A 12,211-nucleotide genomic window follows, 5' to 3' on the forward strand; every position below is an offset into this window, starting at 1 on the left:
TAAATGTAGCACGGAAATGTAAGAATTGAAGAGGAATAGATCATGGAAACAGTTGCAATGGACTTTAGATTTCTGATAGAAAAAAATTAGAACAAATAGTAGATATGCTCTTTAGGAGGGTGTCTGATATTTTACTTAATAGTACTTTATTAATTAACTAGATGTCACAATGTATCTGCTAGAGATGTGCTTTGTAATGCATTTTTACTAGCATGGAAAGAAGAAATGATACAGAGAGCTGACCTCTGTCTCAGACCTAACTGCCACAACAAAACCGGAGTGTCAGTCCTTCTCACCTTGCCTCTTTGGAGCTCACTGCACATGCATCGCTCCACGCTTTCTCAGGATATCACACACGTTCATGCTTTTGCTCCCTAGACCAGAATCTAGGAGTATCCTAGAGTAGTCTGAAACTTGAAATTACCTGCAAAAAATCCAAGCTGCTCCCCTGACTTGAAAGAAAATGGCCCTGGCTGTTCTGTTTTGCATTTTGTTTGGCATTATTGCTGCATGAGAGGTATCCACCAGAGACCCCACTGGCATTTATCACAGGGGGCTTAAGGGGTGGGGAACCCAAAAACATTTTAAGCAATGAAATGATGCCTAGATGTTCAGCTTGGCCAAAGCAGTGCCAACCATATGCACTAGAAGAATTTAGAACATTTGAATACATTTTCATTATCCAAGATAGGTATGCTTGACAATGAATTATTTTGTCTGCCTGACTGGGCTACCTGCTTACCTCTGCAGAACTCATGGTCTGTATGAGTTAAATTCACTGTTTTGCCTAGACTGTTGTGATTTTTCAGATGAGAGTGTTGAATGACTTGCCCACAGATGAGAAATGAGGAATAAAAGCAGTGGAAAGAATCACCATCTCCTGCTGCCAGCTTTTTGAATGATTAATGGCGCATCACTTTTGTCATGTAATCTCTTTTATAAGGAAATAAGGAAGGGCCCATGGCCCATGCTGAGACATTTTAATATGCATCTTTCCGTAGAGCAATGTACTAGCCCTGAACTTATTTTAACATTCTTATTTCAACATTGCTCCTCAACTAGCTGTTACTAAAGCACAAACATGTACTCATGGGAAATGGTATAATTAACCATAAATCTCTGCTTCAAACTGAAAGGGCACTGAGACTATTTCTGTGTAACTGGAAGACTGGAACAACTATTAGAAAACTTCCCTTTGAATCAGTTTCTCAGTGTGCTTTTTTTGGTCTAACCCACAAGTTTGTACCTATATGGTTTTTCCAGAAATGAATATTATTTACCAACATCAGCATTAAAACTCAAGGATCTGGCAGTATTCCATCTTGGAAGTAAAGAGCAGATATTGTATGTTTCCTTCAAGAAAATGAAAACTATGTCTGAAAATACTGCCCCCTGTCTAAGACCACATGGAACAAATAGAAATTTCTTCAAGTTCTTTAGTCTTTTGTTCATCAAATTGTTTTGGATTCATAGGAATTTAAAGTATATGTTCTCTCAAACACAAGGATGGACTTTGCAAGGCATGTTGCACCTCTGTTCCAACTGAGGTATCTAGTGAAGCTATTTTAAAGCCTTCCTTCACCACAGTATATAAACAATTCAATATTTTGAAGCAAAGCTAACAGTATCTTTTTTGCTTCATGTTTTAACACAGGCTGACTGCAGAAGAAACACTGAGTGTAACAGAGCTCAGGATTTTCTATAATTAAAGGTGGAAAGTTCTGAAACGTGGGCTGAAATTGGACCAATTTTTAAGACTTAAAAAACCTCAAGATTTACTTAGCTTACACTGCATTTTGCTGACATCACGGGCAAGGAATGCCCATATCCCATATGCGATTGCTTACTGGAAGACTGCTGAGGTTGGGGACTATCTACATGAGCACCCAGGGATGCTAAGAAAAGTCTCACACTGCTTGTGTATTGGCAAGAAAGCTGATGGCAAGAAAAGTACAAGCCTGGCTAAAACATTTTTCATAAATTGTATCAAAATACTCCTCTGACCGTATTTAAAAGATGGGAATTTTACTGATTAAAAAAAACAAAACAGAAAGCAGATTCAAGCTTGCCTGCTGACAGCCCATACAGTTCCAGAGCACCAGGCTCATGTCAGCAACTCCCAGGGACTGTGATAGCCTCTACTAATATATGTCAGGACTCCTCAATTTCTGCTTTTTATTGTTTGTTTTGTTTAATAATTTTTTTTCCATTTCTGTTTTGAATTCTGTTGATAAAGACAAGCATGAGAAATCACCAGTCAGTTTTAACACTGTTAACAAGCATAATTTCTTTTTGTCATTTGATTAGTGCAAAGAGAATTTGCTTTAACTTTGTCAGAATGTGCTGAGAGGAGTTGCAGATGAGAAACGATGCTTTTTTAGATGAAATCCTCTCTGATCAAAATGCTGTAGAATATTAGAGATTGAACAGTGGGGAAAAAAACAAACCTGTATCCAGAAGAGTTTGAGGGGTGTGAGTGTAGTTAGGTTTCTGTGCCTATCATCTGTCCCTCTTGAAGAGGAAAAATGCGTAGAGATGAACTGAGTACTGTCTGGATCTATTTTATACATGGAGACTCTTGATATTCACCATGAACTCAGGACAGCTGTGCATTTTCTGAGCAGCATATTATATTTATTTTATATTACAGTGCATTATATTTTCCTTTTTCCCATAAGTTGCACATGATGAAGTAATCTCATTCAATCAGTGGTTAAATATGTACTGCAACCTGGTTAAAAATAGCTTAAAGTGAGTTATCTTTTTGATTAAGGATTGCCATCTCAAACAAGAAAAAGCCAGTAGCAGCTTTTTAAAACAGAATCTTTTTCCTTATTATTTCAGACAGTCTTCTGAATTACAAAAAGCACAAAGAGTTGTTTTGATTATGCTGGTCTGGTTTTACTTTTCGGTGTTCTTCTAGCTGCTGGGTTACATATGACTTTGACTGGAGTTCCCCCACATTTCACCAGTTTTTTGTTCATTGTTGTGTTTTTCAGGGATGCTTACAGTTACAGTTATTGAAGTTTGGGTACTTTGTCTCCAACAAGCTTATCATGAACTTTAGAGAGCTCTTAGAGTGTTTATAGGGTATTTGTCTCATGGGGTAATTTTTTTTTCAAAGGAAAACAGGGTCTAGCATCTGGGTCTGATAAACAGAAGATGTCTCAGAGTGGTGACTGCATTATTAGTTGATTGCTATGGGCAATTCTCTTAAATCACAGAGGGCTAGGCTGATGCTCTGAAGCATGAAGTATCTGTCTTATTGAGAAAGAGAAATAATGTGCACTTACTACCCACAAAGTATAAAATCCTGCAGAATTCTCACATTTGACAGTCTATTTGGCACTGACTTCCATAGATATGAATATGCTTATCTGGGAAAAATAATGAATATCCCTAACCTGCCTTTAACTTTCTTATTTCACTGCATGGTTCCTTAGATCTAGAAAAGTATGCAATTAACTACATGATGTTTTATCTATTTTGAAGTATATTTAATTATAGACTTCAACTTATTAAAAAACATATACTTTATGTCTGTATGTATTTATAGGTATACACATAGGATATATTTGACAAACTTGTGTCTTACCAGAAGAAACTGCTGACAGTTATCTCTTGAGATGATTAAAAACTCAGAGGGAGAAAAAGAAAGCACTGTTCTGATGTAGTTTAGAAATGTTCTGTTCATTACTACATTTGCCACACTGTCCTTGAGGTTAGATCTTGGGATAATAAATATTTGGTGTTGGTTTACTATCATGAAAAATGCTACATTTTTCTGGGTGAATCAGAGCATTTTTTACTTCTATTAGCAACCTGTAGTGAAAAAATAGAGCAGGGCAGAGCAGGACAAGGCAGAGAGGGCAGGGAAGGACAGGGAGGGAGAGAAAGGGAAGGAAAAAGGGGATTTAGGAGTGAAATTAGAATATCACAAAACATGCCTTTATGCTAGTTATAAATGAAAGAGACTAAAATAAAATACTCCACTTATACTAAGCACATATAGAGTTTATGCTCCCTCCTGCATGCCTAGAAGATAGAAATTAACAGCTGGGAGGCATGCTTCCTTCCCACAATGCTCTCCATACTACAGAAGCACAGAAAAGGAAGGGACTAAGATAGTGGTGGTGTGGCAAAGCCTGTAGACAGATTGTAAGATTTTGTTGGAAAGTATTTCTGCTTTTTGCAGTAGCTGTTTATGATTCCTGTCTCCTCCAACCTTGGAGAGTAAAGAGCTTTCAGCAGCAAAACCATCCTAAAACTTTATTATTTAAGCTATTGAAATGTTTCTACTTTGGAGACACTTCCTTATCCTGTACACTTACTGACACTACTGGACCCAAAGGCAGAATTTTCCTTTGCCATCTGTATGTATGCAATTTAAGATGAACTCATTCTTCTTTTACTGCTTTTTAAATCAGACACTTAACTCTGACTGACCAGTGCAACTTCCTCTTTTGCCTTTCGATGTCACTGTCATTGCTCACTGGGCATCAAGTCTAATGTTCTAGATCTTCTACGTATGGACATAGTCTAAACCAAGCAGGAACCTCAGGACAAATGGCTCTGGGAAGGAAATGAAAGAAACTATCACTCAAAAATCAAATGTTTTCTAGAAGACAAAAAATAGAATAGCTCATGCTGTTGTAAGGTAAAAACTATGAGTGGAAGGGAAGCCCATCTACTAGCTTAAACACTATAATCAAGAAATCCAAGTCAGATGAGCTATCCGCATCTCCCAATCTCTTTAAATGACAAAATTGTGTGCAAGTCAAGTTCTGCAGGAGAGTGTATCTGTGTTGTCATAAAATTTTTATAAGTGGAGAGAATTCCCTGCTTTGCTCATAGAAATCCTGTCATTTGTCATCTAAGAGCAAATGAGAGGGTTGTTTTCCTTCCCTCTATTCTTATGTGGGATTTGGTTGATGTATGAACAAAACTTTCCAGGCTCACTACAACAGAAGTCTGACCAAGCTCCAGCTGCCTCCCTTTCTTTAAAATCCTTTCACTCCTGTATTGGCTTGGTGTGTGTTGAGGTTTTCCTCTACCTTTTTCCATAGTACCTGAGAGAGCCTGGTCATGGTTTATCATCTGGCTGACGCTGGTATGGGGTTCTTTTCAGATAAAGAGGCATCAGTCACCTTTAGAATTTCCTGAACCTGTCATTTTTAAACAGGATTGTTTTTCAAAATCACTGAAAATTGACTAGACCTCTTTTTTTTTTTTTTCTTTTTTCCCTTTCTTTTCCTTCCTTTTATTTATTTTTCTACCTGGATTATTGCAATAGATATAGCATCTTCCCACACATGCTCAAACAAAATCATTTGCATTCTTATTCACATCTTATGCAAGAATACTGTGGCACTAACAACCAAATTAGCACTTTTGCTGAGCTGTCAAACAAATGCATAAAAACTGAACAATAGCAACAAATCAAACAACCAAGAAACCATTATCTTTTGTTAAAATGACAACAATTTGTCCATTATATTCATTGTTCATGAGCTGTGTTTTTTCCAGAAGATGTGTCTGTTCAACATTTGCCACAAATATTGAGTATGAGTAAAAGGATGCTAAATCCTTTATCCATTCTGATCTCTATCTCCTTATCAACTATTGAAAATCCAATCAAATCTCAACATTTTTAAACAGACAGTAAGAAAATGATAAATCTAAAGAACTACATATATGCAAATTAAAATGAAGAAAAGAAATAACACTTTCACAGCTAGAAGTGTGTATTTTATCACTTAGTATTGAAGTTAGAGGCAACCTGCTCAAACTGTATGCAGCTATAAAAGAGAAAAAAGAGGAAATTATATGCTAAACAAGATGTTAAATAAAACACATTAAGCAAACACTGTAACCAGCATCACACATGAATGTGCACACTGGCAAGAGGACCCACTTAAAATATAGAAAAATGTCAAAAGATCTGCAGCATATTTTTTCCAGTCTATTTTTTCCTTCTTATTGTTCTGTACTAACAGTATTCAAGAGGCCAAAGATATTCAAAATGACGTCACCATTCTTACAAGCTTAAATAAGCTACATGTTAAAGGTAGACTAAGTACTCAGGAAAATTTACTTTGACAATAATATTTATAAATGGTGAAGAAGTATTGTGACAATGTACTAGTAGCATTGCAGTTTTCCTATGAGGTTTTCTTCCAACCAAGAAGTGCACTTGGGGAGGGGGGATGAATTTTTCTGTGTGTGGCCGGCTAAAAGTCCACAAGCAACACTGAGGAGAAGATGAAAATGCCCTAAGCAAAAATTTTTATTTGACACTGCCAGTAAATAAATCCAAATGCAATAAATAAATAAATCATTCAGATTACAAAAAAAAATGCAGCTTTTAATGGTTCCTATGAAACTCTGCTGTTTGTAGCTGAGAGGTCTAAATACATACAGACTGGCTGAAGCAGGCAGTGGAGTAACTCAACAACAGTACCATGAGGGCTGTGGGACAAATTGTTGCAGAACACAGGTTCCTACTGAATGTGGAGGCACACTTGCTTTGCATTTGTTTGGACAATTTTTTTAACATATCATGACAGTAATGACAACTGAAAACCAACAATTAGGTATTCCATACACAACTGCTATTTTAAGAGCAGCAAACTTCATTAATGTTTTGGGGAATGAGGAGGGCTTAGAAATAAAGAACGTGTGTAAACACGTAAAACTAATATAATTTAAATGCTAGTAGTCCACACCTGAATACTTCTCCTAAATAATGTAGAAACCAAAATTGTTGCAAACTATTAATCTGTTTTATAAGATGGCCCATATTGGCTACTTGGTGTTTGTCCTCCACTATTGGACATTTAAAAACTTAGAGTAAATCAAATTTATTGGTTTCTTCTAGAACTGGACACTACTTTCTCCAGTCCTGATGGCAGTTTTCATCATGGGGATAAATAAGAAATAGGTTAAAAGGGAAAACTGTGGCACAAACACAAATATCACAAAAATGGTCTAGATCTAAGAGATCTAGACATGTCATGTAGAACGTATTTCCATATACCATCTCACAGAAACTACAGACACAAGTTTGCTTAGTTAATGCTTGAATTGATGTATGTATAATTTCTTAGTTCATTTCCTACACTGTGCTATTCTGCATTACACTATCATCCTACAAAATCTACATTACCCTGTATAACTGCTGTTTCACAGAGCCAGCTTAGCAATTATGGTGAATTTCTCTGCATTCCTCCTCAGTTTTCATAGTAGGTGTCTCATGCACTAATGCTGTACAGGTTGAAGTCAGGTTGAAGTTCTCAATTTTTAGATCAGTAGTAACTTCTGAAGTTACTTTCAGTGAAATTATAGTTAGAATTATGAGAGTAAAACAGGAGAATGAGAAAACAAAACAAAACATTTTGAATGGCATATAAAAGCCAGATTTGCTATGTGTACAGTCCCTAATAACATACACCTAAAAGACTGTATTTAAAGAAAATTAGATGAGAAGGAAAGTATTTATGAAATGGGCTCTTAGTTCTATTCTATCTATTTTCATCATATTTTCTTTAGTCTTTCTATTTTGCTTTACCATATTAGATAGTAGTGTAAAGACTTAAAGATGGACTTGAAATATCACATTTTTAAGTTTTCATTATACTTCATTTTTGATGTGGATATTACTGACCCCTAGTTATTACTGCATAAAATTTTAAAATTAAATAGAAATCTCTGCTGAGATGTGGTTAGGAGCAGGTCCCAACAATGCACAAATCATGGGGTGTGTTGTGATCTTCATCTTGACAAATACATCAAACCTTGGTTCCTCAAGGTTGTGGCCCTGGGTGTGAACCTCTACAGACTTGGCCCAGGTTTCCTGTTTATAACAGAATAAGGCGTCTTTCATCTCAGTTGTGAAACAAGCACAGAACTACTCGGTGTTGAGCTTCAATATGTTCTTCTTAGCCCTGCTTCTCACATGGCACAGCTATATGCACTGCTGCATTGTGTCTCAGCCCCATGTCAGTGTGATGATGTGTGTATAGAAAACTTCTAGTTTCCTAACCAGAAATAACAGCCAGTGAGTATGCATTAATTCAACATTTTTAGAGTATAAGACCACAATGACAAGGCCAGCAAAACAGACATTCAGAATCATAGGATTGCCTAAATATTTTCATTGGAATTATTTTCACTTTACTTTGTAAGACCTTGTGTTAAACCCTTGTGAGCACATGGGATTTTCCCTGCAAAAGGTCAAGATACTGTCACACAACTACAAATCAACCTACCAGAGAATCCTACAAATTGGGTTTGGAGGAAAGTCAAAGATTAGGAAGAGATGTGGAATTAACCAGTAAGCTGTTGTGTGGCATGCACCTGAAGATCCAGGGCAGAAGGCTCTGCAGCAAAGTTACTATCTGAGGTCGGGAGAACATGCTGCCTGATAGGGCCTCACTCAGCAGCACACCCACAGCTGCATTGCTGGACTGTGGCCTTTCCACTGCTGCTTGATGTAAATGATCAATAATTTGGAAACTAAACTAACAGCTAAAGCCAGCGCTGGGAGTATTTTTGGGGCTTCAGCCCAGTCCCATAAATGAAAAAAGTTCAGTTCAGGCTAGATGGGAATGTGAATCCACATTTGAAGAGTCGAGCTCTGCCAGTGGAGAGAGACATATCTCCATGCCCCCATGAAAGGGACAGTCAGAGGAACATGTTTTCCTATTTTTTACTTCCTATGTTAGGCTTTTGCCTGAATATATTTCAGTAGATCAATATAATCCTCTCTCAGCTTTATATTTGAGAGAGAAAACTATATTCCTCAGCTTACTTTCTTCTCCTACATCTCTCCTCCCCTTGTTAATCTTATCTTGCTTCCAAACATCTTTCTTCAAGTCTTTATGTGCAGATAGGATGTGCCTGTATGTATGCCATTACAATGAAGAAATGAAAAGATCATAAATGCAAACTAATATATTAAAATGTGCAATACAATATGTATTTTGATCATAGCTGAATCCTCCTTCATCTATTTTGCCTGCTTATTCTAGTAAAATGTGCACGCCAACATATAAAAAGTTATTTCAGACTGCAGAATTTCTTAACCCAAGCCAAGCCAAACGAACACAGGAATAGCAGAAGTACACAAGCCAAGGAAAATGAGCTGTTTTTCCTCCTACTGTGACAGTTTTGGAGGCAGCCAATTATACATTAAAAAAATCATGAATGAGCAGTGTAATTTTGGAACTATAACTTAAAGTGAAGTATTCCTCTAAATGTTAAATTATTATAATCATGACATCTTAACAGTTTTTCGTGGTTCTGCATTCTTCCACAAGGACTCATTCTAAGTAAACCTATATACTAAATAGAAAGACCATAATCTTTTACTACTAGTAAGACTGCTACTCTTACGAGTGTTACATGTATAGAAGTTTTTTTTACATACAAAAACAGAATGTGGTCATTTGTGGGATCTATAGGTTACATTGGAGGCATATTAAGGGAGTGATGCATGTGCCAAATCTGTTAGCATATTTTACAGTGTCTAGATTTCTCTATTTTGTGCTATTTTGCTCTGACATAAATGCCCTCATTAAAAAGAAATTGTAATAAGTGTACATAGTTTTTTCAGTGTTTCAAAATAGGAACGTTTCTGGCTACAGCTTAGTTCTGTTTTTTGACCCCCATCTGCATGTTTTGCCTTAAAAGAGAAGAAAAAAATTAAATAAAATGAATCAAAATTCTGCTCACACAAGGGAGTTAGTTCTCTGCTGAATGACATAACCATTACTACAGTCAGCTATAGTCATCCTGCCCAACCATTCAGCAAAACTAAGTAAAAGAGGAAAAGGATATTCTGAGAACTGAAAATTACCTTTCCAATTCAGGCAAGTTATTTTTGCTTTCCAAGCCAATGGAGGAAATCACTCAGCATCATGTTGAGTACACTCTTCCCTACATGTTAATGTTGTGTTAGATTTGTAGCAGTTGCTGTCACCATTCAATATCTTACACCACAAGAAAGTACATTTTTATTACAAGAGTGAAAGTCCATTTTTGCAATCACAACTTGGGACTTCGGGATCTAGCCCATTGCAGTGATCCTTGCCGTGATAGTTACTCTGTAGCTGGGGCTAGAAGTATTGTTTTCAACATCTGGAAAAATGAGTGTTTTTTTTTTCCTGTGGATAGGGAGTTGAGAATATACTACTGGGAGCTGAGCATATTTATCAAAACCTCCAGTCAAAAATAATAACAATACTGAGTATTCATAGAGCTCTGAAAACACTATATACTCTACAAAACGAAGGCATAATATGTAAAAGATATCCAGAAAAAAAAACATGAAAGTACAAGAATACAAAAAGTTAAACCAAAACTGTACCACTGCACACTCAATTTACATACAGTGACCACACAGACACAAATAAAGGCTGAATAAGTCACACAAGGCTAAAGGACCAGGCTCAAACTAAATATGGCTTGAAGCATAATTTAGAAGTCAGGCTATGAAATTTTAAGAAAATCCAATTTGCAGTTTCAACAATCAGCAAGAGTCCATATTTCACCTCCATCCTCCTCCCCAGTGCTCTCGTACAGATCATAACCTCCAGCCTTCCCTTAGACCACACACATGATGTTGTCACAGGGCAGCTGCCCACTGTACTGAGTCAATGATGAGAGTGAATGGACTGGTCAGACCTAAGGGGATCCCAGAATTACATTTCCTCAGGATATCACTATGTTATTGACTATCAAGGTATATGTTTCTGAAGTCAGATATTCCAGTTCTAAGGTAATTAAAAATTCGCAGTGAGCATACTCTTTGAATTCAGAGATACAGAATACCCTTCAAAATTGCTTTCTAAGTGACTTGTGCAAATTGATTTCAGATGTATATTTGTGCTGGCATGCATCAGTTTCACCAAGGACCATCATTCTCCTTCAGTTTTTTTTAAATACGTTTTTGAAAGGGAGACCCAGTTACATGGAGATAACAGCTATTTCTTCTAATTGATTACAAACACTCAGGCAAACTGAGCACAGCACAAATATATTAATGCTCTTTGCGTGGGAATCTGTTAGTCTTGCTATAGTTTATAAATTGAATTCTCCTTCACAGGTTGCTAGTTTGTCTACTGGCAAGCAAGGTGACTTGCTAATTGCAGCTTTAGAATCTCTCCAGATACATATGGTGACAAGCTCCAGAGGGCATGTAAAGGCTGCAGCCACTAAGGACCTCAAACATCAATAACAAAACAAATATTAATAGGCAGTGCATGGAAAAGCAGAATAAGAAATTCACAGGTTCACGTGTTTCAGGTTTCTAACAGAGAACATGTGCTTCTGCTGCCTCCTAGGGTATGTCTTTATATCAGTGCCTGCTTCCTGGGAGATTTCTGAACCCACACTAAACTTCAAAGTTGCAGAAAAGATGTCATCGCACTTATAGTTGTGAAAAAGCCAGAACGCTTTAACTTTGAGCTTTAACTTTTTAGATGACTTTTCTATGTCCCCAGGGCAGGCTACAGGAATACTTACCAGTGTCTGATAACTGTCATTAAAACCTTAGATTTTAATAAATCCTATATATTTGGCATTTGTCCTGTTACTCTTCTGATTTTTGAAACCGCAGGTTTCCTAATTTTATATGTACCTACACAGGGAAAAATAGCAGTTTTAAGAACATGCATAGAATTACATGTCTCAGAAACCAGCTTTAAGAAACTCACAGAGCAGATGAGACTTGAGGTAGCACCACAGAGCTAGTAGTCTGCAGTTTTCAACCCTGAGAAGACAGGGAAGCTGTACAAGCCAGATCTTAAATCCGGATGGAAACTTGACCTGTGTATAATCAATGAATGCACAGATGTTATAATTATGAAATATACTAGATAGTCCAGCTAAGCAGGTTATTAAACAAAAGAGAATAGATAGAATGCTTACCTGTGTCCTGGGCTCACTGTAAAACTCCAAAGGAGAAATCTCCAGAAGAGTTCCTTCCCCACTGGCAGTCAGCTCTTAAATGGGTCTAGGAGCGGTGCAGCCAGGCTCCACCCCTTCTGGCAGAACAGGTGAATTGCTTTCACCTGTGCTCCCAGGGCTGACTCATTGCTCACCTCAGGTGATCAATCAGAGGTTCAGGCCGTGATTCAGTAGTTCCCATACAACCTTGTAGGTGAAAGCAGGCCCTGTATTGGCCTATAATGTGAATGACTGTTTTGGCCAA

The 12,211-nt window shown here is 37.1% G+C and overlaps 1 long non-coding RNA gene across 3 annotated transcripts; it reads right to left on the reverse strand.

Annotated features, from left to right (window-relative positions):
• Nucleotides 1-3,561: 3,561 nt before the first annotated feature.
• On the reverse strand, nucleotides 3,562-11,971 carry LOC116235204 (uncharacterized). Of its 3 annotated transcripts, XR_016469907.1 has the most exons (5): nucleotides 11,929-11,971; nucleotides 11,715-11,826; nucleotides 11,524-11,638; nucleotides 4,447-4,572; nucleotides 3,562-3,822 (listed from the first exon to the last, which is right to left on the reverse strand). It is a non-coding gene; the product is annotated as an uncharacterized LOC116235204 (long non-coding RNA). The 3 variants fall into 3 exon arrangements; XR_016469902.1 differs by lacking the exon at nucleotides 3,562-3,822 and having other exon boundaries at nucleotides 3,844-4,572; XR_016469896.1 differs by lacking the exons at nucleotides 3,562-3,822; nucleotides 4,447-4,572 and adding an exon at nucleotides 7,665-10,683.
• Nucleotides 11,972-12,211: the final 240 nt, after the last annotated feature.

The sequence above is a fragment of the Phasianus colchicus genome, chromosome 1, assembly GCF_987193195.1.
Source record: "Phasianus colchicus chromosome 1, bPhaCol1.hap1.1, whole genome shotgun sequence".
In the NCBI taxonomy this organism is placed as follows: Eukaryota; Metazoa; Chordata; class Aves; order Galliformes; family Phasianidae; genus Phasianus; species Phasianus colchicus.